The sequence below is a fragment of the Triturus cristatus genome, chromosome 7 (genome assembly GCF_964204655.1).
Source record: "Triturus cristatus chromosome 7, aTriCri1.1, whole genome shotgun sequence".
Lineage (NCBI taxonomy): Eukaryota > Metazoa > Chordata > Amphibia > Caudata > Salamandridae > Triturus > Triturus cristatus.
The window spans coordinates 997,301,816-997,328,191 of NC_140590.1; positions in this window are offsets into that span (position 1 = coordinate 997,301,816).

The following is a 26,376-nucleotide window of genomic DNA, read 5'->3' on the forward strand; positions in this document are numbered from 1 at the left end:
CTTAGCACCACCAGAGTGACTGTACCTAGGACCACCAGGGTGACTCCAATGGGTAGTCTCTTGTAACCAGCACCAAGACTCTGCACCTATGAGTCTTACCCTACCAAGTAGTGCTTCACCAGTCTGTCTTACCCTGCCAAGTAGTGCCTCACCAGTCTTGGGCCCTTGGAAGTGGGCCTGAAGGTGCTTTGCCAGCCCATGTGTGACTCTTATGGATCTTACTCTCCATGCACCGCGGATCATCAGACACTAACTTCGAAGCACTATTAGTGTAAAGGTAGCAGCTAATTACCCCCAGGTCCCTCCTTTCCTCATCCCCTTCATACTGAACTAGTGAGATAACCTATCTCCTTGACAGAAAAAAGAAAAGCAGGAATGCTGGTACACCCCACCCCCTCCCCACTGGGAGTACATAAGCGTACTCTACCCAGCATTCCTCCTGTTCTTTTTTCTGTCTTCCGACAGTACGAAGTGGACCAGGAGCCTGGAGGCTCCTGGGGCTTACCTGCTGCTTACCTGCTGCTGGGCTCTGGGTTTGTGCTGGTCTTCTTGGTCTCCCCCCCTGCTGGGCTTGGGGGGAGCCATGTTGACGCTTCTAGGCGGTTCCTCTGTTCCTGGGGAAGTCTCTCCTCCTGCTGGTGGTGTCCTGGCCGCGTCTTCCATGTTGCTGGGCATGTCAGGGACGCGGCGGTTCCTGTGTCTTCTCCAGGAGTGTGGGGGCCTCCGTGTGGCTGGGGCGCTTCCTTCCGAGGAATGCCTGACTTCCTTTGTTTGGGGCAGGACGTCAGGCATTTCTTTGATTGCGGCTGGCGGCAGTGGCGTAGAGTGCTGGCCGGCCCTATCTGTAAGTACCACGTAGCGGTTTTTAACTATTTATGTTGCCCTTGTTGCTGGCTTTTTTGCTGCATTTCTTTTTGGGCGGGTTGGTGTGACGTGCTGCAGTGTTTTGGGCTGGTTTCTGCTGTGCTTCCCGCTTCCTTCCTTTTTTGGGCTGCCTCCAATTGGGGTCTTGTTCTTTGCCTGTGGTCCTGGGCTACAGGTGGGCTTCCGGCTTTCTGTGCTTTGGTGGCCTGTGGTCCTGCTCCTGTGGTGGCTTGCTGTGCCTCGTTGGCCTGCGGTCCTGCTCCTGTTACCCATGGGTAAACATGCCATGAAGAGCAGGCATGTGGTTGCTTCCTCCTCCTCTTCCTCGGCTTTGTCTTCCTCATCTCCTTCTTCTGCGCGTTCCAGGCGTCGGTCCCAGGGTGGTGATGCCAGGATGAAGAGGCTCATTAAGGAGACTTTGTTGGAAATGGGGGGTGCTTCTCGGTCCAAGTCCTCTGGTCGGGCTCCTCCTCCTTCATCTTCCTCTGAGTCTGAGGATGAATGGTTGGGGGCGATGTACTGAAGGGCAAATATGTCGACAAGGACATGTTGCCGGACTTATTGGGTCATATGAAAGCTAATATGGGGTTTCCTGCTGATGATGCCCCTAGTACTTCTGGGAGTTCCTTGCTTTGCCAGTTCCAGTGCTCTGTTCCTGTGGTTATGCCGATTCATCCATGTGTCAAGGAGGTGCTTGACCGGGAATGGCATTCTGCTCCCTCGCTTCATGGCTAAACTCTATCCTCTTCAGGATATGGCCAGGGACTTGCCGGACTCTGTACCTGTGGATTCTTTTGTGGCCAATCTCGTTGGGCACATTTCTTTGGCTGAGGATGCAGTTGTGCGGGATCCGGTGGACAAGAAGGTGGGCGCTTCCATGCGGAAGGTTTATTCTGGTTTTCATCTGCCGCTCCGGGCTGGCATTTATGGGACTTATGTGGCTCAGCCTCTGCTTTCGGACTTGAAGTCTCTGTATGGGTCTATGGATGATGCCACTGACTGTTCAGGACTTCTGGCTCATGTGGAGCGGCAGGTTGAATTTCTGTCTGACATTTCCTTCGACGTGGTGCGTGCCTCGGCCCTTTCTGGGGGTGCATGTGTGGCTGCTCGTCGTAACTTGGTTCTGAAAGACTGGAAGACGGATTTAGCCCAGAAGTCTGCTGCTCTGCGGTTGCCCTTTCAGGGTTCTAGGTTATTTGGTGAGGAATTGGAGGGCAAGTTACATCGGCTGTTTTAGGAGAAGATGCATTCTTCCTCTTTCAAGCAGTCTTCCACGGTGCCGGCTTCCTCTAAACCTAAGCCGTTCTTCCATCCTTCTTCTTGCAGGCAGTTTACCAGGGGCAGGGGTCGTTTTCAGTCTGGGAAGGGTCGTGACAAGAAGGCAAAGTCTCCTCCTGCGAAGCCTCGTTCCTGACAATCTGGGTGCGGCCAACGCCGGATCCTTGGTCGGAGGTCGGCTTTGGTTCTTTCTTCCAGCCTGGATGTCCTCCTGTTCAGACTTGTGGGTGCTGGACATTGTCCGGTTGGGGTACCTCTTGGAGTTTTCAGCCCCTCCTCCAGACTCGGGGGTCCGTCCGACTCCCTGGCCGTCTTGTCGGTCCAAGCAGGCGGAACTGTCTCTGGGGGTCAGGTCTCTGCTGGACAAGGGGGCAGTGCAGGTGGTTCCTCCCGGGGAGAGGGGTCAGGGATTTTATTCCATAATTTTTCTGGTTCCCAAGGTGACAGGGGGGTTTCGTCTTGTCCTGCATCTGAAAGCCCTGAACAAGTTTGTGCTATGGGTCCCGTTCAAGATGGAGACTCTTCAGCGGGTGATTCCCCTGGTTCTCTGAGGTCATTACATGTGCACTCTGGACCTTATCACGTTCCGGTCCACCCCCTCTCTTGTCATTTCCTGAGGTTTTGTCTTCAGGGTGTCCATCATCAGTTCCAGGTCCTTCCTTTCAGCCTGCGGTCGGCTCCCAGGGTGTTTACCAAGGTGGTGGCTCCCATGGTGCTTACTTGCATCTACAGGGGGTGATGGTTTACCCTCATCTGTACGATTGGCTCGTTCATGCTCCCTCTGAGGTTCAGTTGTTGAGGGATCAGGGGTTGGTGTTCAGCCTTGGAGGCCCATGGGTTCCTGTTGAATATCCCCAAGTGTCAGCTACAGCCTTCTCAGGACTTGACTTTCATTGGGGCTCGTTTCCGCACGGATCTGAATCGGGTCTTCCTGCCGGTTGCTCATGCAGTGACCTTGTGTTACCTGGCTCATCGGTTTCTGGTGAGTCGGTCCTTCCCGGTCCGTCTTTGGGTTCGCCTTCTGGGACTGATGGCGGCTAGGGTGTTCACTGTGCCTTGTGCGTGTTTCCATCTTCGGCCTCTTTGGTCTTACCTGTTGGCTCAGTTGGATCCTTTGTCTCGGGATTTGTCTCTTTTGGTTCCGGTGTCTCTGTCGATCCTTCCTGCTCTGCGCTGGTGGACTTTCTCGGACAATCTGGCCAGGGGCTTACCTCTGCAGTCTCCTCCTCCAGTGGTCCTTACGACGGACGCCAGTGCATTGAGTTGGGGGGCGACTTTGGGGACGGAGTTCCTTCAAGGTCGTTGGTCACTGCTGGAGGGTCAGCGTTCTTCGATCTGGCGGGAGTTGTCTGCTGTGTCTCGGGCGGTCATGGGGTTTTGGAACCTGCTGTTACACCGCCATGTGTTGGTTGGGTTGGACAACACTGTGACCGTGGCCTACTTAAATCACCAGGGGGTATCCGGTCCCAGTCCCTGAACGTGGCGGTGCCCACGTTGTTTTGCTGGGCGGAGGGCCATCACTTGTCTCTGGCGGCTGAGCATGTCCGGGGGATGGACAATGGGGTGGTGGATGCCCTCAGTCGTTTTTTTCCCACCTCCCTGGAGTTGGCTTTGACTCTGGTGGCCTTTTGTCTGGTGTGCGTGAGGTTTGGTCTTACCTTTCTGGACCTATTTGCTTCCTGGCTCAATGCTCTGCTTCCCCGCTTCTACTCCCGGGTTCCTCAGGAGGGGTCTTGAGGGGTGGATGCCCTGACCCTCCCTTGGCCTTCTCGCCGGCTGTATGCCTTTCCTCCCCTTGCTCTGATCTCTTGGTTTCTGTCTCGGCTGGTGATAGAGGATCTGGAGGTGGTGGTGGTGGTGCGGCCCTTCTGGCCCCTCCGGTCGTGGTTTCCCACTCTGAACTTGTTAGCGGTTCAGGGTCCTTGGTTCTTCCCCTTTTGTCGATTTGGTGGTTGAGAGGCAGGGGTGAGGAATAGGGGTCTCTCCGAGCATTTAGCTTTGGCTATTCAGCGGTCTCGGAAACCTTCTACTCTTCGGCCCTATGGCAGGCATTAGGGGAACTTCCAGCGTTGGTGTCTCGGTCTGGCATTATCTCCTTTGGTTTGTCCTTTACCTGATGTTCTTCAGTTCCTTTGGGTTGGGTATGAGAGGGGTTTGCTTGTCTCGACTCTGCATGCCCAGTGGGCTGCTATTCTGGCTTTCCGTGCCCCTTGGGGGAATCTGCCTAATGTGGATGACCTGGTTTCTCGTTTGTTGCGCAGTTTTACGATTTCGCGTACTGTGGTTCGGCCTTCTTTTCCTCTTTGGGACCTCCCTTTGGTTTTACGGGTCTTGGTGGCTGCGCCTTTTGAGCCTTTGGAGGAGTTTGATTTGCAGTTTGTCACTTTTAAGGTTGTTTTTTTGGTGGCTATTACTTCTGCTCGTCACCTGGGGGAGCTGAGAGCTTTGATGGATCGGGAGCCTTTTCTTTCTTTTTCTGTGAATGGGGTTATTCTACGTTTGGATTCCTCTTTTGTTCTTAAGGTTTCCTCCCAATTTCATCGCACTCAGGAGCTGGTCTTGCCTGCTCTGTGTTCTGTTCAGGTGGATGAGGATGACCTTCCCTGGTCCTTGCTGGATGTTTGCAGTGCCTTGAGGGTCTATGTGGACCGTACTCGTTCCTTTAGGCGTTCTGACTCCTTGTTTGTTTCCTTTGGGGTGGTCTCCAGGGGTGCCAGACTTCCACTTCCTCCATTGGTCATTGGTTGAAGCAAGTTATTGTGTTGGCCTATTCCCTTTCGGACGCCCCTCCTTCAGCTGGGGTTCAGGGGCGTTTGATGGGGGAAATGGCGGCTTCCTGGGCGGAGGTTCGTGGTGCATCCCTTTCTGAGATTTGTAGGGCCGCTACTTGGGCCTCTGCTAATACCTTTGTTCGGCATTACCGGATTCAGAATGTTCTGGGGGATGACGCTAACTTTGGTTTGGGGGTACTTCGGGCTGTATGCTCCTGATTTCCCTTTTTTTCTTTGGTGCTGTGCTGTTTTCAATAAATTACTAGGTTTCCTATGGTTCTGTGTCCTGGTGGTTTGTTGTGTGATGATGGCCCGTTGCTGATTGGGTATTCTCACTAGTTCAGTATGAAGGGGACGAGGACAGGAGGGACCTGGGGTTAATGTCCTATTACTTCACTAGTTCAGTATGAAGGGGACGAGGACAGGAGGGACCTGGTGTTAATGTCCTATTACTTAGCGGTAATCTTCATTACTCCGGGTCCTGGTGTCCTCGTCCCCTTCATACCATCTCTCCCTCCCTCCCGGGCTTTCCGGCACTCATCTGGGGCTTGGTGGTTCAGGAGGAATGCTGGGTAGAGTATGCCTATGTACTCCCAGTAGGGAGGGGAAGGGGTGTAACAGCATTCCTGCTTTTCTTTTTTCTGTCAAGGAGATAGGTTATCTCACTAGTTCAGTATGAAGGGGACAAGGACAACGGGGCGTGGAGTAATGAAGATTACCGGTAAGTAATAAGACATCGCTGACTGAAGCGGGTGAAGCACTGTCTTTTTATAGATGGTGAGTCAGCATCTGCTATACTCTTTCAGAACCTTGCCCTGAAATGGCAGATTTAAAATCAAATGTAAATTGGAAAGGTGGGGTTTAATTTGCCCCCCTTCACTAGCACTGACTCTGCTCCCTAGTGAATGGTTAATTGTCTCACCGACATTGTATTTTTATGAACTCATCGCATCCCCTTATCTCCCATCACCCCACCACCAATCTGGGTGCTCGCTATTTTAGCTCAACTCTGGTGATGAATTACAAAGTTGAATCCCTCCTACTGTCGTAAAGCAACTCACTTTTGCCCATCCTATTATAGCACACACATCAGGCCCAAGCAGGGGTAAACTGACTAAATATCGATTTTTTAATATCGAAAGGACATAATATCGACTCCAAAATATCGAGTGGACAGAATATAGAATAGACATAATGCTGCCGATTCCAATCCTGTAAAACCCGGGTACGAATGGTCGTACGGAGCGTATTCTCCGTACGACTCGTACCCTGGAAATCCACCTTACAAACCAGCAAGTACGATTCGTACAGAAATACCATTTCCGTACAAATCCTACAAAACTACGTACGGCTAAAAAATACCCACAATTCTGATCCGGGACATCGCGTACGTGACGTCCGTACGGAGTCAGGCAGCGTTTTATGGACCAGCAAGTACGATTCGTGCCTACGTCACTCCGCACGGCTCATTTTTTACGGCAGCCAAAAACTCCCGGGAAATTTAGTACGACGCGAATAAGGAGCACCGGTACGCGACGGACAGCCATGGACCCCATCCTACGTGTCATCTCGGCCCTCCTAGCCTACGACCTGGTGCACCGAACCTGATGCACACGCCGCAGAAGGTGAGAACAACACCCATGGGTCAAGGGGGGATGAGGGGCATGAAACATACCCCCTACACAAATTAAAACATACAATATGGAGGACATACATTACCTCCAGGGTCTGGTCACTTCAGGGGGTGTGTCCACCAATCCCTGCGTACCGCAACAACGGAAGTGGACGTGTACGCGTACCCGTCACCACTACAATGGTGGGACGGACCATACCCACGCTCTGAGGGCATGGATACGGTCCGTACCACCATTGTAGTGGTGCTGTAGGGGTACGTGTGGTACGGACTGTACCCACGCTCTGAGGGCGTGGGTATGGTCCGTACCACCATTGTAGTGGTGCCATAGGGGTACGCGTGGTACAGACCGTACCCATACCCACACCCTCAGAGCGTGGGTACGGTCCGTACTACCATTGTAGTGGTGACGTAGGGGTACGTGTGGTACGGACCATACCCATGCTCTGAGGGCATGGTTACGGTCCGTACCACCATTGTAGTGGTGACATAGGGGTACGCGTGGTACGGACCGTACCCACGCTCTGAGGGCGTGGGTACAGTCCGTACCACCATTGTAGTGGTGCCATAGGGGTACGCCTGGTATGGACCGTACCCACGCCCTCAGAGCGTGGGTACAGTCCGTACCACGCGTACCCCTACGTCACCACTACAATGGTGGTACGGACCGTTCCCACGCCCTCAGAGCGTGGGTACGGTCCGTACCACCATTGTAGTGGTGGCGTAGGGGTACGCGTGGTATGGACCGTACCCAGCCCTCAGAGCATGGGTACGGTCCGTACCACGCGTGCCCCTACGTCACCACTACAATGGTGGTACGGACCGTTCTCACGCCCTCAGAGGTTGGGTACGGTCCGTACCACCATTGTAGTGGTGGCGTAGGGGTACGCGTGGTATGGACCGTACCCACGCCCTCAGAGCATGGGTACGGTCCGTACCACCATTGTAGTGGTGATGTAGGGGTACGCGTGGTACGGACCGTACCCACGCTCTGAGGGCGTGGGTACGGTCCGTACCACCATTGTAGTGGTGACGTAGGGGTACGCGTGGTACGGACCGTACCCACCCTATGAATGCAGGGATACAGTCCGCATCACCCGTACCCCTAGGGCACCAGTACATTTGTGATACAAGGCGTACACACGCCACGAATGTTGGCTTAGGGCCTGGTGCAGCATATAACCAGTATATTGGGGTGTGTGTATGCCCATGACAGCAGTGTCCTGCACCAAGGGTGCTGGTGGGTGGGTGTTTGGCTGCCTAGGATTCCCACCAGTGGACAAAGACATGTGAGGTGTGGGTGCCTATCACTCCCAGCAGTGGACAGAGACATGTGAGGGGTGGCTGCCTAGGATTCCCAGCAGTGGACAAAGACATGTGAGGGGTGGGTGCCTATCACTCCCAGCAGTGGACAGAGACATGTGAGGGGTGGGTGCAAAGGAATACCAGTAGTGGACAGAGACATGTGAGTGGTGGGTGCCTATCACTCCCATCAGTGGACAGAGACATGGGGGTGGGTGCCTATCACTCCCAGCAGTGGACAGAGACATGGGGGTGGGTGCCTATCACTCCCAGCAGTGGACAGAGACATGGGGGTGGGTGCCTATCACTCCCAGCAGTGGACAGAGACATGTGAGGGGTGGGTGCAGAGGAATACCAGCAGTGGACAGAGACATCGGGTGGGTGCCTATCACTCCCAGCAGTGGACAGAGACATGTGAGGGGTGGGTGCCTATCACTCCCATCAGTGGACAGAGACATGGGGGTGGGTGCCTATCACTCCCAGCAGTGGACAGAGACATGTGAGGGGTGGGTGCAGAGGAATACCAGCAGTGGACAGAGACATGTGAGTGGTGGGTGCCTATCACTCCCAGCAGTGGACAGCGACATGGGGGTGGGTGCCTATCACTCCCAGCAGTGGACAGAGACATGTGAGGGGTGGGTGCCTATCACTCCCATCAGTGGACAGATACATGGGGGTGGGTGCCTATCACTCCCAGCAGTGGACAGAGACATGGGGTGGGTGCCTATCACTCCCAGCAGTGGACAGAGACATGCGAGGGGTGGGTGCCTATCACTCCCAGCAGTGGACAGAGACATGTGAGGGGTGGGTGCCTATCACTCCCATCAGTGGACAGAGACATGTGAGGGGTGGGTGCAGAGGAATACCAGCAGTGGACAGATACATGGGGGTGGGTGCCTATCACTCCCAGCAGTGGACAGAGACATGGGGGGGGGGTGCCTATCACTCCCAGCAGTGGACAGAGACATGTGAGGGGTGGGTGCCTATCACTCCCAGCAGTGGACAGAGACATGTGAGGGGTGGGTGCCTATCACTCCCATCAGTGGACAGAGACATGGGGTGGATGCCTATCACTCCCAGCAGTGGACAGAGACATGGGGGTGGGTGCCTATCACTCCCAGCAGTGGACAGAGACATGTAAGGGGTGGGTGCCTATCACTCCCATCAGTGGACAGAGAGATGGGGGTGGGTACCTATCACTCCCAGCAGATGTCAGAGACATGGGGGTGGGAGGCTATCACTCCCAGCAGTGGACAGAGACATGTGGGGGTGGGTGCCTATCACTCCCAGCAGTGGACAGAGACATGTGAGGGGTGGGTGCCTATCACTCCCATCAGTGGACAGAGACATGGGGGTGGGTGCCTATCACTCCTAGCAGTGGACAGAGACATGTGAGGGGTGGGTGCAGAGGAATAGCAGCAGTGGACAGAGACATGTGAGGGGTGGGTGCCTATCACTCCCAGCAGTGGACAGAGACATGTGAGGGGTGGGTGCCTATCACTCCCATCAGTGGACAGAGACATGGGGGTGGGTGCCTATCACTCCCAGCAATGGACAGAGACATGGGGTGGGTGCCTATCACTCCCAGCAGTGGACAGAGACATGTGAGGGGTGGGTGCCTATCACTCCCAGCAGTGGGCAGAGACATGGGGGTGGGTGCCTATCACTTGCAGCAGTGGACAGAGACATGTGAGGGGTGGGGGCAGAGGAATAGCAGCAGTGGACAGAGACATGTGAGGGGTGGGTGCCTATCACTCCCAGCAGTGGACAGAGACATGTGAGGGGTGGGTGCCTATCACTCCCATCAGTGGACAGAGACATGGGGGTGGGTGCCTATCACTCCCAGCAGTGGACAGAGACATGGGGGTGGGTGCCTATAACTCCCAGCAGTGGACAGAGACATGTGAGGGGTGGGTGCCTATCACTCCCAGCAGTGGACAGAGACATGTGAGGGGTGGGTGCAGAGGAATACCAGCAGTGGACAGAGACATGTGAGTGGTGGGTGCCTATCACTCCCAGCAGTGGACAGAGACATGGGGGTGTGTACATCATTATCAGATGACCACAACTCCATGGGTGTATGTATGCATCCCTAATTTTCGACTATGTTGATAGTGCCATAACAACACATCACTGACAGCAGTGTCCCACTCCCATGAGGATGGATGTCTTTCCCCCACTGAATGACACACCACATGTGGGTGTGAGGACAAATGACACATGCATACCCACCCCTGGCGGATGCAGCACAATACACACACAGAGATCATGCCACAAGACTGTATAGTCATGTCAATGCCTACTAAACTAAGAGAGCCAAAGGGAACACACACTGTCACGCACATCCCAGGACTGATAGGAATGTACAGGTGCTGGGACAGCCACCAAGATGTTGTCTCTCATAGAAGGAATAGGGTGGAGTTCCCACAGATACAATGCCCACAATTGTGAGTCAGGTGCCCAAATACCCTGCAGAACAAGTACCATATGTGTGCTAGGCAGGGATTACACACATGCATAGTGCGGAAAAGGGAGAATTTCTCCATGAAGGCATGGCAACATACTCAATACACAAGTCCAGTGACTAGCAAGGATGGCACAGACGATGCAGCCGGAGACATTGCTGAGCAGGCATGGCCATAGTTGAAGGGATCCGTCACCAACAAAGGGAATGTATACACAGGTCAGCACAACAATTGTGCAACTCTCTGCAGGGAAGATGTCAGGTGCCACGGAGGAAGGGACACTCCTTGGTACAATGTCTCAAAAAACAAATAACACACACGACCAAAGATCCTTTGCAGAGACCTTGTGATGGCACGCAGATCCCATGGTCCACCTCATGACCATCAGACTCGAACCTTTTCCAGAAACATAACACATTACCACAACCCCAACTCCTGGAGCATCAGCACCAACATCAATACCTGAAATGCAATAGTGTTCAAAGTAAAAAGAAAATGCTTTAATCAGCATAATTTTTTTTTCAAGAACACTATATACAAAGGCCAATGGCCAGTCCAGAATAGAAGTCCTTGGGGGGACACATGGGCACGCGTCTCCCCTAGCTTGCCTGCACAGTGGAACCCTCAGGTTCGTCGACTGGGGGGGGCATCATGTGGGGAAGGACCAGGGACAGGAGGTGTAAGGGTAGGTGTGGTGGGTGCAGGGATGGACGCCTCCTCCACAGGGGGTGGCGCAGCGCCAAAGGTGGAGGTGAGCTCGGCGCTGCACACTTCTGCCAGGGCGTCCAGAGTATCCTCTGCACCGGAAGAAACCACAGGCACAAAGGAGGGGGGGGGGTCGGAGGGATGGGGTGCAGCGCTACTGGGGGAGGGGGTGGACATGGGGGGGACTCAACTCCCCTACCCGGGGAGTGCCTTGCCCGTTTGCGGGCTGGTGACACAGTGGGGCTGAGGCCCAGCACAGACATGAAGCTCTCCTTGTCTGACTGTGTGGCAGGGGAGCCAAGGGGAGTGCTTTTGGAGGGACTGGGTAGTGAGGAATGCGGACTCAGACTGTGGCTGCGTGTATGTCTGTGTGCCCCAGACCCAGTGTGTGTGCCTTTATCCCCCTGAGTGTGCGTGCCAGGAGGTCTGTGCTTGCCCTTACGTGTTGGTGTGCTGCCTGTGTCTGGTGGGGTGCGTGCTTGGGAATGTCTGGGTGTGCATGGGACAGGCATGGGAGTGGGAAGTGTGGATGGGGCTGGGGTAGGGGGGGACAATGCGCTGCGGGAGACTCACTGCTGCCGTAGGGGAAGAGTCCATGGACCTCAGCAATATCCATTGGTCAGACATCGCTGCTGACATGCCGTCCATGAACGACACCATCTGTGTCAGCAGTCTGGTGTGGCCATGGAGGACATCAGCATCGATGTCTGGCCATCCTGCAACTGCCGCTGAATGTCCACAGAGTCTGCAGTGAGGGCAGCAGGGGTGACAGGGGCAGGGGGTGCGGTGCCTAGGAGATATGGTGGTGCCCTGCACGGACAGAAGGGACCGGAGCAACTGGGAGGGCGGTGATGAGAATGGAGGAGGCGGGGACAGATGTTGTGCTGCTGCCAGGTGTTGTAGCAGCCTCCGCCCCCTCGATGAGTTCCGCCTCGGACCCGTAAGCATCGTAGTCGGTCTCGCCACCAGACAGGTCCTCCGCCTGACTCCCCTCGCCCTCCGTGCCACTTGCTCCCGCAGACTTTCCAGCACTGGTGGCACCGGTGCTGGATCCCTCCTCCAGGTCCATGCAGGTGTCTCCCTCGGTTTCCTCCGATGAAGCTGTGGGCAAGGTGAAGATACAGAAAATAATCAGTCACCTGTATACATCTGACTCATGAGTCAAAACAAAATAGGTCACAGTGCATATCAGGCAATGCATCATGAGTAACATCTAGATTACTCCGCACATATGTAAGCCCTGTACTCCCCAGTTGGTTGACCCACCATGCCACTTGGAAACAAGGAAAAATAGGACACAACAGCCAAAAACGTGATTTAGAAATATACTGAGAAGCTAGTGTCTGGGAACAGTTAAGCACAGCAATACTATGAAGGCATGCCACCTCTTGTTTACTGTGAAAGAAACAGTATTGGTGCACCCAAGGCTAAATAACAGACCTCAATGCTGAAGGTGTCCCCACACTCAGAGACCTGTAAGTACTTTGGAAACCCAAACGAAATACATTGTGATCCCTTGGGAATCACACCACTTTACACAGTCTACATGTTTAGAATGTGCCACTTTGTGAACAGAACACACATGTGCCTGTATAAAAGAAGTCACACAAGGAGGTGCGAACAAAACTACATGTACACAGTCATTGTATGAGCTGCCAGCCTTATTCAAAGAAGCCACTGTTAGAAAGAAATGGGGTTTCAGTAAGTACATATACATGGGACCACGGCGGTCTGGATGACTTGACACTCATAAGTTGGTATCAGCAACAACCAAGGACTTACCCAAATGCCACCACACTGTGGGAACATGGATATGTATAATCTGAAAAACAGTCTTATTCGAACTGTGCCTTTCTTTAAAATGTGCCAGTGTGTTCCCTGAAAGTGTAAAGGTGGTTTCTTGTGCACTTCCTTAGGAGACATCTGTCATGCAGGCACATTATTGTCCTTCACAACAAAACATCAAAGTCAAGCATTGAAAACATGAAGACATGTTGACAAGTGTAGTGAGTGCCAAGGTACAAGACTTTTTGACAAACAACTTGAATCATGCCACCTGTCACATGGCCATCCGTACCATGATGACACAGTTGGCAACACATCTGACCCACTGCCTGTCATGTGGAGTGGCACACATGTCCAAACACAGGACAATGCATAAGCTAATGGGCCTGCAATTGTGTTGGAATAAGGCACACCTGCACTGAGGAGACACCCTCATGGCAAGCCACAATGTCCACACAGATGTCAGCCCACAAAGACCAAACTACGTAGCATCTGGACCACACACTGGTGCCAAAAATGGATGAGCAGGAATGTAGGTCTCGCCCGCACAAACCCCCCATACCTGAGAAAATGTGATTGAGACAGATCAAGAAGTGACACCTCTTAATCAGGGTTTACAAAAATGTGCATCAAGAATTCCCAAATGTACTCCACATCACCTTGTGAGGCTGCCAACACATATTTGTGACAAACAACCATCAACAGACACACAGGCACTGCCCAGTGTGAGTATGCACAAACCAAATGGGGTCACCCTGTCCAGTGGACACATGTAGCACACTTTAGATAAATACAAATGAGGCCAGAGAACAATGCCACAGAGGCCAACCTATGCTGAACACACAGAGAATGGGCACAGTGTTGGATGACACACATGATTACGAGGCAAGGGTGTCTCAGGGGACTGTAGTGGGCACACTGCTCCATGGTCCTGGAATGAGCTGACTGTAACATGAGCAAACTGTCCCGGCACTATGCATATCTCCCACTCATGCACATCATGTCTGAGGCCACAACATCGGTCATGCATGCTGCAAGTCTGTTCATTTGAAACCTCACACTCCTATGTTGAGACAGCATCAGTGCCAACAAATATGGACCCCCAAATGACTGAACAGGACAGGGCACAGGCAAGGTACCAACACATGTCACAGACCACCCCCACACATGATGCAGAAAGCAATGTGCACTTTGATTAACTGGCAGCCTAGATGACCATGTGCAATAGTGATTACACACAGACCAGGGAACACATGTCAAGGAGGGGAAGGGAGGAAGAACAGCACCGGTTGACTTGGGGGAACAGGATATGCACTGCACATATAAACCCTGGCAGTGTATCCAGGCGACTGAGCACTTCCAAAAGCTGGTGACACACAACAAACACACATGTACCTACCCCCTCCTTGCTGCTGTCTCTCCTTTAACTGCCTATCCATGTCAGGGAAGACCACCGCCAGGACACGCCTCATCTGGTGGGTCAGGCGTCGGCGCCCGCCGTGGGGGCGTGGAGGTGAGTCCCCCAGCTGGACCCGGGCGATCCTCCGGGTCCAGCACCGGATATCCTGCCACCGTTTTCGAACTTGAGCTAGGCACCGACTGCGACCCTCCACCGATTTCACGGCCCTGACGGCCCGCTTCCAGATCTCCACCTTCTCGTAGGCAGTTAACTGTGAGGATGACAAAGTGAGACAACATCACTACACATGCTCCATGTCAGAGAGACACACATTTGAACATCTTTGATATGTTGAACAGGGCATAGGATGCTGCCAAGGACTAGCATCTTTGTCATATGGACATTGGCCTCTGTGGAAGCCCCAATGCACTACATGGCATTGAAAGTACACAGGTGGCATGAGGGGTGCGACACAATCCATGATCATGGCACACACTGTGCATCACAAGCAACACCAGGCTGATGGACAGCACCTCCAAGCAGTTACATGCCCCAGGCCACTGACGCAACCTCAGCAGAGTACACAGACACACACAGGCACAGATCAATCACATGCCATTGGCAACAGCGGATACAAACCTCACTCTGCACATGTGCCACTTGCCTGTGGGGTGTCACAGGTGTGGGGCTAGCTCAGCAAGTCAGACACACAGCACGGCTTACTTCTCACATCAGATGGGTAGAGCTGTTGCCTCCTTCATGCAGCTGTGGTGCAACACTTCACATAGACACTCACCCACATGACAAGGAACATTCACACACATCAATGTCCAGGGGGCGTACACATCACTTCGACACTCTTACCACAGCTCCACTCAACTCACACACATCTGTGGGTACAGTCACCTGTCACACCGGGGGACTACTGAAACACCTCAGGACTATACACAAAAAATGCCACAAAGGATTAGCCAGGCTGAATGTGTCATGCACTATGCAGTGAATGTCACAGTAAGCACAATGCAAGGGAGGAGTGCACACATGAACTACATCATGCTCTGCATGGGAGACATAAGCCATTCCCCCCCTGGGATCCACTCTAAACAACATTGCATGTCTGTCACACCTGGACACAATGCCAGAAGTGACAGTCACAAAAAAGGTGCACAGTCAAAGGTAGTGGAGTTAGCACTCACCTGCTCCCCTGGTCTCCCATACAGGCTGGTGTACTGTAGGAGGATGACATCCAGCAATGCCTCATTCTCCTCCTGGATGAATGGCTGGGCCCTCTCCACAGACCTTGACATGGTGCCAGAGGAAGCACAGACAGCAGAAGTATTGTCAACAGGAAAGTTGTGCAGGCAAGTGCCCTCTCATGGGTTCAGGCTGACTTATATCTGTCTTGCTGAGGGGCATTCATTTGGAGGAGTACATAGTGATTGGTCAGATTCATTCACATCTTACGTTTACTCCAATCCCTTTCCAGATACACCAGTGACAGCATTTGCATCGTTCAAATTTTGAGCATCATGTCAAGTCAACAACCACTTTGCAACATTGTATTTTGTGGCCAACTGACTTTGCCAAGACACCTGATGGAAAAATTTGAACTGAAAACTCTGTATCCATGACAACCAGCATGCATTTAGTGCCTAATACTTCTCCCTTATGTGTTCCCTATGTAATTTTCAAATGCACACACAGGTACGTTGCGTTTCACACGTACCCCTACGGCACCAGTTGCACAGTGCATTTGACATGTACGTGTACGCACTGGTAGTACACGTACCCGTACGTGTACTACCAGTGCCTACACGTACGTGTACTACCAGTGCCTACACATATGGGTAGGCACTGGTAGTACACGTACCCGTACGTGTACTACCAGTGCCTACACATACGTGTACTACCAGTGCCTACACGTACGGGTAGGCACTGGTAGTACACGTACCTGTACGTGTACTACCAGTGCCTACATGTACGTGTACGCACTGGTAGTACACGTACCCGTACGTGTACTACCAGTGCCTACACGTACGTGTACGCACTGGTAGTACACGTACCCGCACTGCCCAGTGTGAGTATGCACAAGCCAAATGGGGTCACCCTGTCCAGTGGACACATGTAGAACACTTTAGATAAATACAAATGAGGCCAGGGAACAATGCCACAGAGCCCAACCTATGCTGAACACACAGAGAATGGGCACAGTGTTGGATGACACACATGATTACGAGGCAAGGGTGTCTCAGGGGACTGTAGTGGGCACACTGCTCCATGGTCCTGGAATGAGCTGACTGTAACATGAGCAACCGTCCCGGCACTATGCATATCTCCCACTCATGCACATCATGTCTGAGGCCACAACATTGGTCATGCATGCTGCAAGTCTGTTCATTTGAAACCTCACACTCCTATGTTGAGACTCAGCATCAGTGCCAACAAATATGGACCCCCAAATGACTGAACAGGATAGGGCACAGGCAAGGTACCAACACATGTCACAGACCACCCCCACACATGATGCAGAAAGCAATGTGCACTTGGATTAACTGGCAGCCTAGATGACCATGTGCAATAGTGATTACACACAGACCAGGGAACACATGTCAAGGAGGGGAAGGGAGGAAGAACAGCACCGGTTGACTTGGGGGAACAGGATATGCACTGCACATATAAACCCTGGCAGTGTATCCAGGTGACTGAGCACTTCCAAAAGCTGGTGACACACAATAAACACACATGTACCTACCCCCTCCATGCTGCTGCCTCTCCGGAAACTGCCTATCCATGTCAGGGAAGACCACTGCTAGGACACGCCTCATCTGGTGGGTCAGGCGTCGGCGCCCGCCGTGGGGGCGTGGAGGTGAGTCCCCCAGCTGGACCCGGGCGATCCTCCGGGTCCAGCACCGGATGTCCTGCCACCGTTTTCGGACTTGGGCTAGGCGCCGACTGCGACCCTCCACCGATCTCACGGCCCTGACGGCCCGCTTCCAGATCTCCACCTTCTCGTAGGCAGTTAACTGTGAGGATGACAAAGTGAGACAACATCACTACACCTGCTCCATGTCAGAGAGACACACATTTGAACATCTTTGATATGTTGAACAGGGCATAGGATGCTGACACGGAATAGCATCTTTGTAATATGGACATTGGCCTCTGTGGAAGCCCCAATGCACTACATGGCATTGAAAGTACACAGGTGGCATGAGGGGTGCGACACACTCCATGATCATGGCACACACTGTGCATCACAAGCAACACCAGGCTGATGGACAGCACCTCCAAGCAGTTACATGCCCGAGGCCACTGACGCAACCTCAGCAGAGTACACAGACACACACAGGCACAGATCAATCACATGCCATTGGCAACAGCGGATACAAATCTCACTGCACATGTGCCACTTGCCTGTGGGGTGTCACAGGTGTGGGGCTAGCTCAGCAAGTCAGACACACAGCACGGCTTACTTCTCATATTAGATGGGTAGAGCTGTTGCCTCCTCCATGCAGCTGTGGTGCAACACTTCACATAGACACTCACCCACATGACAAGGAACATTCACACACATCAATGTCCAGGGGGCGTACACATCACTTGGACACTCTCACCACAGCTCCACTCAACTCACACACATCTGTGGGTACAGTCACCTGTCACACCGGGGGGACCACTGAATCACCTCAGGACTATAGACAAAAAATGCCACAAAGGATTAGCCAGGCTGAATGTGTCATGCACTATGCAGTGAATGTCACAGTAAGCACAATGCAAGTGAGGAGTGCACACATGAACTACATCATGCTCTACATGGGAGACATAAGCCATTGTTAAATGGTAGCGGCAGTTTCAGTCGATAACCCTTCAAGTATTGCCCGGCGGTAATCGCCTCTCATACCATTCGATAATTTACCAATGAAAGAGGCAGGCGCCGGAGACTGGAAGGCAGGAAACAATGTTTTTATTCCGTCGGAGCAGAACACATCAGATCAGACAGCAAGGTATCGTCACGAGGTGCTCTGCCTGCATCTCTGAGGCCTGGCCTCTTATACACAGGTTTATGACTTTATTGCAGGGTTATCATACATGGCACATTCTTGAGATTGTCTTGGAACATGAAAGAACATCCTCGGAATCCCCACTTCGAGCTTGTTCCCACACATATCTACAGTGGAAGTTCCCACCCCATCCACAGTAGGAGATGGCTATCACACAGCTGGACATTTCGCCAATTCCCGGGGGTGTGTGCGACCGGCCGGGTCTCAGGGGGTAGGGGCTTTTGATCTACTGTAATCCCTTTGATGTGGGGTGTTTCCCTTACAGTAGGGGCAATAAACTGCATCCGCAGGGCTAGGTGATGGCCTGGGATCGATTCGGACAATGGGGCGCAGAGGAAGGGGGTTATCAAAAAGAGATGCATGACCATGTATGGGATGTCGGTCAGGCGTAGGATGTGGTTCCATGGTCGGGTCGCGCAGAAGGAGAGGGTTTATGGCCCGTGTATGAGAGAGCGGGGGTGGCCGGCGCGCGGGGGATGCTTGCAGCGCCAGGGGAACGCGCTGGCGATCGACAATGAACGGGGGAGAGAGTGGGGTGCCTAAAATGTCGGCCGTGCGTTCGCTGTGCGTGGCGCTGGGGAGAGGCAAGATGGCGCAGATAATGTTCAGTTACAAACTAAATTTCCACAGTCCTCCCTTTTAACATATCTCGCCAGCTTGCCTGGCCGACATTCACCTTCGTTAACCCTTCAGCTATAATACCGTTAATGTTTTTCATACATTTCTTAAAGATACAGAGTTTTTTTTAGGGCAGGCAGGAGTAATCTGACACATTTGTACATAGTTACATACAGTTGATAAAGTAGGCGAGGAGGTAGTACATACAAAATTACATCAGCTGCGCCGCATGTCAGGCCCAGGGATAGGAGGAGGGGAGCTTGTTTGAGCACAAATAGGATACTGTAAAGCAAAAAAAATGTTTCTGGCAAAACAAGGGATATTTCGTACATTACTTAAGGCCCAGACTTCGAGTGGTTCGAAAATAGTCAGTATAGTCGTGTGCATGGCTGGTGTTGTATGAATGTCATTATACAAAGTTAGATTTTCTTAACTTCTCAGTGTACAGTCGGAAGTAATTGATGCAACATCATGAAAACTCGATAGGAAGATAGTTAATATAAAAAGGTGGTTGGGAGAGGATTTTCAACTTAACATGGGTTCTTCTTTCCAGTGTCCTTTTATAAAGAGCCATCACTGGTAAGCTCTTATTGTTGTTCTTCTTTCGTTGGCACTGTTGAGCACCGGCGGTGGAGCTAAGGTCCAGCTCAAATCCAATTTCTCACGTGGCAGGGTGTGACCATTCGCTGTTCTCCGATCACAGTCCTGTTCCTTAATACAGTTCATCATAGGTACTTTGAGACAGGGTACCTGCTTTTTGTTCTTCTGTAGTTAAGTCAAATTCATAATCCATATAAAAGAGGGAGAGAGAGAGAGAAGGGTGTGACGTGCTTCGGGATGCCGAGGGAAGAGGGGGTGGAGTGGGATCGGATCAAAATGCGGACCAAGGAGAGCAGAATCTTCCAGCACTGGGCCCATCAATCGGGCCCGACGGGTTGGAACTTCAGGCACGCTGGCCAGTGAGCAGGGGGCCTTGATATAGCCCTTCGTTCTATCGCTTATCATCCTGATAATGGTGCCTCGTCTCACGCCCTTTTTGCTTCGATGCTTCCCCCTTGGTCGATGCCATAGATGTTCCATGGTCCGCAGCCAGGCTGTGCGTCACGTCCGACCCCTCTCTTCCGATGGCCGCAGGTTATCTTTGAATGGGTACAAGAAACAAAAATCTTAGAGAGTTGGCAGGGAAGACATTTACATACTTCATCCTCTCTCCCAACCACCGAGTAGTTGCGGAAATGCTTTTATCGGTTGCTGTATGATTGGTGTCTATTAACTCTGATGTTAGTGTGCGTGTTACCAATCTATTAATCATTGCTGTGGTGCAGGTTTCTGTGGGTGTCCCTGTCCATCGTCTGGCCTTCTAGGTGTCGATTCCTGCGCCCTATAATCGTTGCAGGAAGCCTGACATCTGTCAACCTTCTGGTCTATTAAAAATTCGAACCGGCTTTTCCGGTAGAGACTCGTTCATCTCAACACAAGTTTTGTTAATACACATTTTCCTCCGAGGACTGCTAAGTTTATGAAAAAGTGCGAGGTGCTACTGTCATGCGTTCATGAGTATCCATTTCGGGGAGGAACATAAGCTAAGCATTATTTTTGCTGGAGACAATAGGTAACCCTTTATCAGTTTAGGCGATGTATTATTAGAGAATAAGGTCATCAGCTGTTTCGTTCGAAATACTCTGAGACGGCTAGTATAGGACTGGGGTTATTTTTGGGAGAACGGGGTGCTTTAGACATTCTATTTCGGGGTAATTGGGCGGGGGTAATTCTGGGCGGTGGAGATGGTGTCTTCTAAAAACAAAAACCACTGACATATAGTCCCCGTGATGAGGGCCAGATTGGGAGACATCAGTCGTCTTACCTGTCCTTTCTTTCTCAGCCAATTAAGCTCAACATTTGCAGAAAGGAGAGGTAGTAACGTGGTAAAGTATGGTCGTTTTGTTTCTGTCAATTTGTTCGAACACCACTGTGTTTCAGGCCAATTATACACTTACTGAAGAGGTATGTGTCGTTAATTTATTCAAAAAGAAAGAGGGCAAGAAAGCCTTTAGTGAGGGAGGGGGAGAGAGTGAGAGAGTGAGAGAGTGAGAGAGTGAGTGAGTGAGTGAGTGAGTGAGTGAGTGAGTGAGTGAGTGAGTGAGAGAGAGAGAGAGAGAGAGAGAGAGAGAGAGAGAGAGAGAGAGAGAGAGAGACAGAGACAGACGTGTGCATCAAGTAGGCTATTTGGCATATGTACGACACAAAACGAGAGAGAGAGAGAGAGGGACATGGGTATGATAATAGGCCACTTGGTGCACACACAACATGGAGTGGCATGGGTCTGTTCTATGTAAGAAAACACAAGCGGGGAAAAGACATAAATTCGGTGATCACGTACACACAAATACCGGATAGGGTGTGACAGTACATGCATGAAGCGCAGAAACTTAAGACGGAGACTCAGGGCTACGTTGAGTATGGGGACCTCTCCTTTCCTGTCCTCTTTCCTATGCATGCTGCGTATTTTCAGTATTTTGTAGTTTATCTTGGGGGGGTGTCGGACCTTTTACCCTCCTCCCTTTGATCGATGGACGAGCACTTCAATCATACGGTGACGCTCTCTTCAAGTGACCCAAGCATGAAATGCATACACATTCATACCGTATAATCGTAGCACACACGCACAATCATACCATACAGTTTCTCATGTTCCCAATGGTGGTCTGCACTTTACGCACTATCCCACAACGTTTGTCTATGTTTTTCCTGATATTGAACACGGTGCGGTCCATGCCCACTCCATTCTTCAGTCGGAACTTCGCCGTGACCTATAGAGGGGAAAAAGAGGGGTGGGGATGTGCAGTATTCAAAGTACCTTAGCGCGCGTAGACACGAAAAAGTTCTACTTACCACGTACCAGGCTAGCCGCAGGAGTGGGTAATACCACAGACCTATTATTCTTTTCTTCCGAGACAAAGATGCTCTATTTCATTCATCTCCTAAATTCGGGTTCCCCGGTCGTGCATGCATTTCTCAATCGGTCGTGTATTATGGTGCAAGATACCATACCTTGCATTCGGCATACACCTTGAGCTATGGTTGACCATTTTCTGATAATTCTTGGAAAAGACAGGTGTGACGGGCACAAATTCCGTTAATCAAAAAGATTCATGTAAATGGGGTCTGCATTATCTGTTTCCTATTGATTGGGAGTAACAATCATTTATTCAAAAGAAAAATCTTTATCAACCTATATGATTTGTCATGACACTGATTCAGTAATCCTTTCAAGAAGCCCTTTATTTAAAACAATGTCAGTATACAAATACGGGCCTACAACCGTTCAGGCCGGCCACGGCGTGAGAGGCGTTGAATATCATGAGCAACACTATCTTAGCTAAATAAAAATGGGTAGGTCAGCAATCAGTAAGGTTGTACGTATGCTCAGTCAGTACCCTTCCCGTCCCTCTGCTCATCATGTGTGGAAACATCACATACATATCCTTTTAACACAAATGCCACGTGACTGGAACACCACAAGGAGTTGTAGGCCTCTCCTACATCGGCGCCATTTTGGGGCGAGGTCGGGCCAGTGTACAGTCTAAGTCTTTCCATGAATTAGCTGTTGGACCAGAATTCCTTTCGGTAGTTCGAGAACTTTCGTTAGCGTCAGCATGGCGTCACCGCGATCTTGTAGCAATGCCGTGGTCCGTTCTTGGGGCGGGGCAGCAGGCGGGTTCTTCCGCCGACGTCTTGAATCAGTCTTTCTCACTGCACCAAGCGGAGGCAAGGTGGCTGCCGCCCGGGGCAAAGAACAATGGCGGCGGTTTGTCCCTACCGGAAGTCCGCGGGAGTCGAGTGCCAATGACTCCCACAGACTCTGCAAAGCTGAGGGGGCGTTTCGTCAAGGGTGGGGCCCACGCCCAAGCAGACAAGCTTTCGAGTCCAGAATCGTCTCATGGTGGGCTAGGCCTGGATCCGAAGAACCGACCGCCGGAGTCCAAAGGCAGCAGTAGCAGCAGCTCTTCGGTACAGCCACCGGAGAGGGGCCAGCATCAGCAACGACAGCAGTTCGGATGGTATCGCCACCGGGGTGGGTCCAGTAGCAGCGACAGCAGCAGTTTGGATGGTATCGCCACCGGGGTGGGTCCCGATTACTCGGCTGCGGGGGCCCACTCCTCGCGTCGGGCGCTAGTGGCAATCCTGGTGAACCCGTGCTTGGGTGGTTGTCCGGCGGTCGAGTGTAGGGGCGCCAACTCAGCCGAACGGCGAATGAATGGTTGGGGTGCCCTCATCTGCTGGTGAGCCTCCACCTGGGGAGGCGGGGGAAGCCCGTCCGCGTCGCTTCCCCCCGCCAGGGCACCCTTCGTTATTGAAGGAAGCAGAAGAAAATGGGAAGATCCGCACGGCGTGGCAGACTCCGCCTTGGCGCTGCCAGAGCTTCGGCGCTTCGTGCAGCCTCCGGCCTATTCGCACAGTCGTCCGCTACTGATGTCAATGGATTTTTGCATGGTTTTTATAGCCCAAAACCGACTAAAAGGACCGCCCAAAACAGGCCAATGTTGCAACTTCGAGGAAGGAGAGGCGAGGACGGTGTCACGTGGACGTAAATGCTTTGGGATGCAGGTCGCAGCAGACTGTCATGTAAATAGTTGTTTAAAACGTGTTTTAACCTGTTCATCTTGTCGGAATGTTGTTATACCTATAAGTTATTAAAATGTTTAACCATACTACTTTGTTGGAGTGTTGTACATATTTGCAATCTAGTTAGTGTAATCGGAAAATGGCATTGTCCAATTGCGCGTGATCCTAGTCAAGTTCGGTGACGTTGATGGTGGGTATCAACGGACTTCCGGTTGTGTCTATTGGGTGGGGTGGGTGGTAGGGCAGACATGTTTAGGCAGTGAGAGCGATGGGGCCGGGCTACCTCGTGGCCGTCTTGACCGTGAGCTTGGTTCCTTCCCCTAGTTCCATATATCCTACAAAGGGCTATTTCCTAGCGTTTCTTTAGTTTTGTAGGGTCAAAAAGGATCCTACCAGTGGCAACTGACTCTCGGGGTCCCCCTTCGTATATTTTATGCCATAGCTTGCTATAAACTACGGCGATTAGTTCGTATTTTAGTGAACATGTCCTTATTAGGGGTGCCTTCCAGAGGAGCCGGATGGTTCACCTCTAATAAGCGGTCCGGGCAGAACCAACTACCAATCAGTGGGGAGAAGATAGGCATGACGGGTTTCAACGGGGACAAAAGTCAGCACTACCTATCTTTTCACTGCTTGCAAAGTCTAGACAGAATATCTCTATTCCTCGTTATTTGTAAGCAGAGAATACCTCCAAAGAACCAATATCGAACAACTAGTGTTCGGACAATCAATCAATCAATCAATCAATGGGGAGATAAAGATAGGCACGACGGGTTTCAACGGGGACAAAAGTCTGCGTTACCTACCCTTCACTATTTGCAAAGACTACACAGAATATTTCTATTCTACGTTATTTGAAAACAGAGAATATCTCAAAGAGCACTATTCTTCAAAACAATCAATGTTCGGACAATCAATCAGTGGGGAGATAAAGATAGGCACGACGGGTTTCAACGGGGACAAAAGTCTGCGTTACCTACCCTTCACTATCTGCAAAGGGAGAGAGAGAGAGTATTTCTACTCCTCCCCGTTTGTAGACAGCGAATATCTCAAAGAGAACAATCAATGAGCAATACTAGTATTTCAAATAATCAATCAATTATTTCGCAATTTGTCGTGTTTCACGACCTTACCCGGACCGCGTGGACAGTTTCTCGTCTTCTGCCTCCAGCGCCCGATCGTCCTCTACTTTCCGTATTTGCCGCGGCACTCCTGATGGTTCCCAGTCAGGACCGTAGATCACTCGAGAGAGGTCTGCTCGGAACCAGTGAAGTTCGGATGATCGGCTGCCAGACGAGGGTCTATTGGGCAGGAGCTCTCCCGATCGTTGCAGTCGTTCACTCTGTCGTCGGGACCTCTCCCACTGGATCCACGTGTCGCTGATGGGCCCCACGCTTGGGACGCCAATTGTTAAATGGTAGCGGCAGTTTCAGTCGATAACCCTTCAAGTATTGCCCGGCGGTAATCGCCTCTCATACCATTCGATAATTTACCAATGAAAGAGGCAGGCGCCGGAGACTGGAAGGCAGGAAACAAAGTTTTTATTCCGTCGGAGCAGAACACATCAGATCAGACAGCAAGGTATCGTCACGAGGTGCTCTGCCTGCATCTCTGAGGCCTGGCCTCTTATACACAGGTTTATGACTTTATTGCAGGGTTATCATACATGGCACATTCTTGAGATTGTCTTGGAACATGAAAGAACATCCTCGGAATCCCCACTTCGAGCTTGTTCCCACATATATCTACAGTGGAAGTTCCCACCCCATCCACAGTAGGAGATGGCTATCACACAGCTGGATATTCCGCCATTTCCCGGGGGTGTGTGCGACCGGCCGGGTCTCAGGGGGTAGGGGCTTTTGATCTACTGTAATCCCTTTGATGTGGGGTGTTTCCCTTACAGTAGGGGCAATAAACTGCATCCGCAGGGCTAGGTGATGGCCTGGGATCGATTCGGACAATGGGGCGCAGAGGAAGGGGGTTATCAAAAAGAGATGCATGACCATGTATGGGATGTCGGTCAGGCGTAGGATGTGGTTCCATGGTCGGGTCGCGCAGAAGGAGAGGGTTTATGGCCCGTGTATGAGAGAGCGGGGGTGGCCGGCGCGCGGGGGATGCTTGCAGCGCCAGGGGAACGCGCTGGCGATCGACAATGAACGGGGGAGAGAGTGGGGTGCCTAAAATGGCGGCCGTGCGTTCGCTGTGCGTGGCGCTGGGGAGAGGCAAGATGGCGCAGATAATGTTCAGTTACAAACTAAATTTCCACACCATTCCCCCCCTGGGACCCACTCTAAACAACATTGCATGTCTGTCACACCTGGACACAATGCCAGAAGTGACAGTCACAAAAAAGGTGCACAGTCAAAGGTAGTGGAATTAGAACTCACCTGCTCCCCTGGTCTCCCATACAGGCTGGTGTACTGTGGGAGGATGACATCCAGCAATGCCTCATTCTCCTCCTGGGTGAATGGCTGGGCCCTCTCCACAGACCTTGACATGGTGCCAGAGGAAGCACAGACAGCAGCAGTGTTGTCAACAGGAAAGTTGTGCAGGCAAGTGCCCTCTCATTGGTTCTGGCTGACTTATATCTGTCTTGCTGAGGGGCATTCATTTGGAGGAGTACATAGTGATTGGTCAGATTCATTCGCATCTTACATTTACTCCAATCCCTTTCCAGATACACCAGTGACAGCATTTGCATCGTTCAAATTTTGAGCAGCATGTCAAGTCAACAACCACTTTGCAACATTGTATTTTGTGGCCAACTGACTTTTCCAGGACACCTGATGGAAAAATGTTAACTGAAAACTTTGTATTCATGACAACCAGCATGCATTTAGTGCCTAATACTTGTCCCTTATGTGTCCCC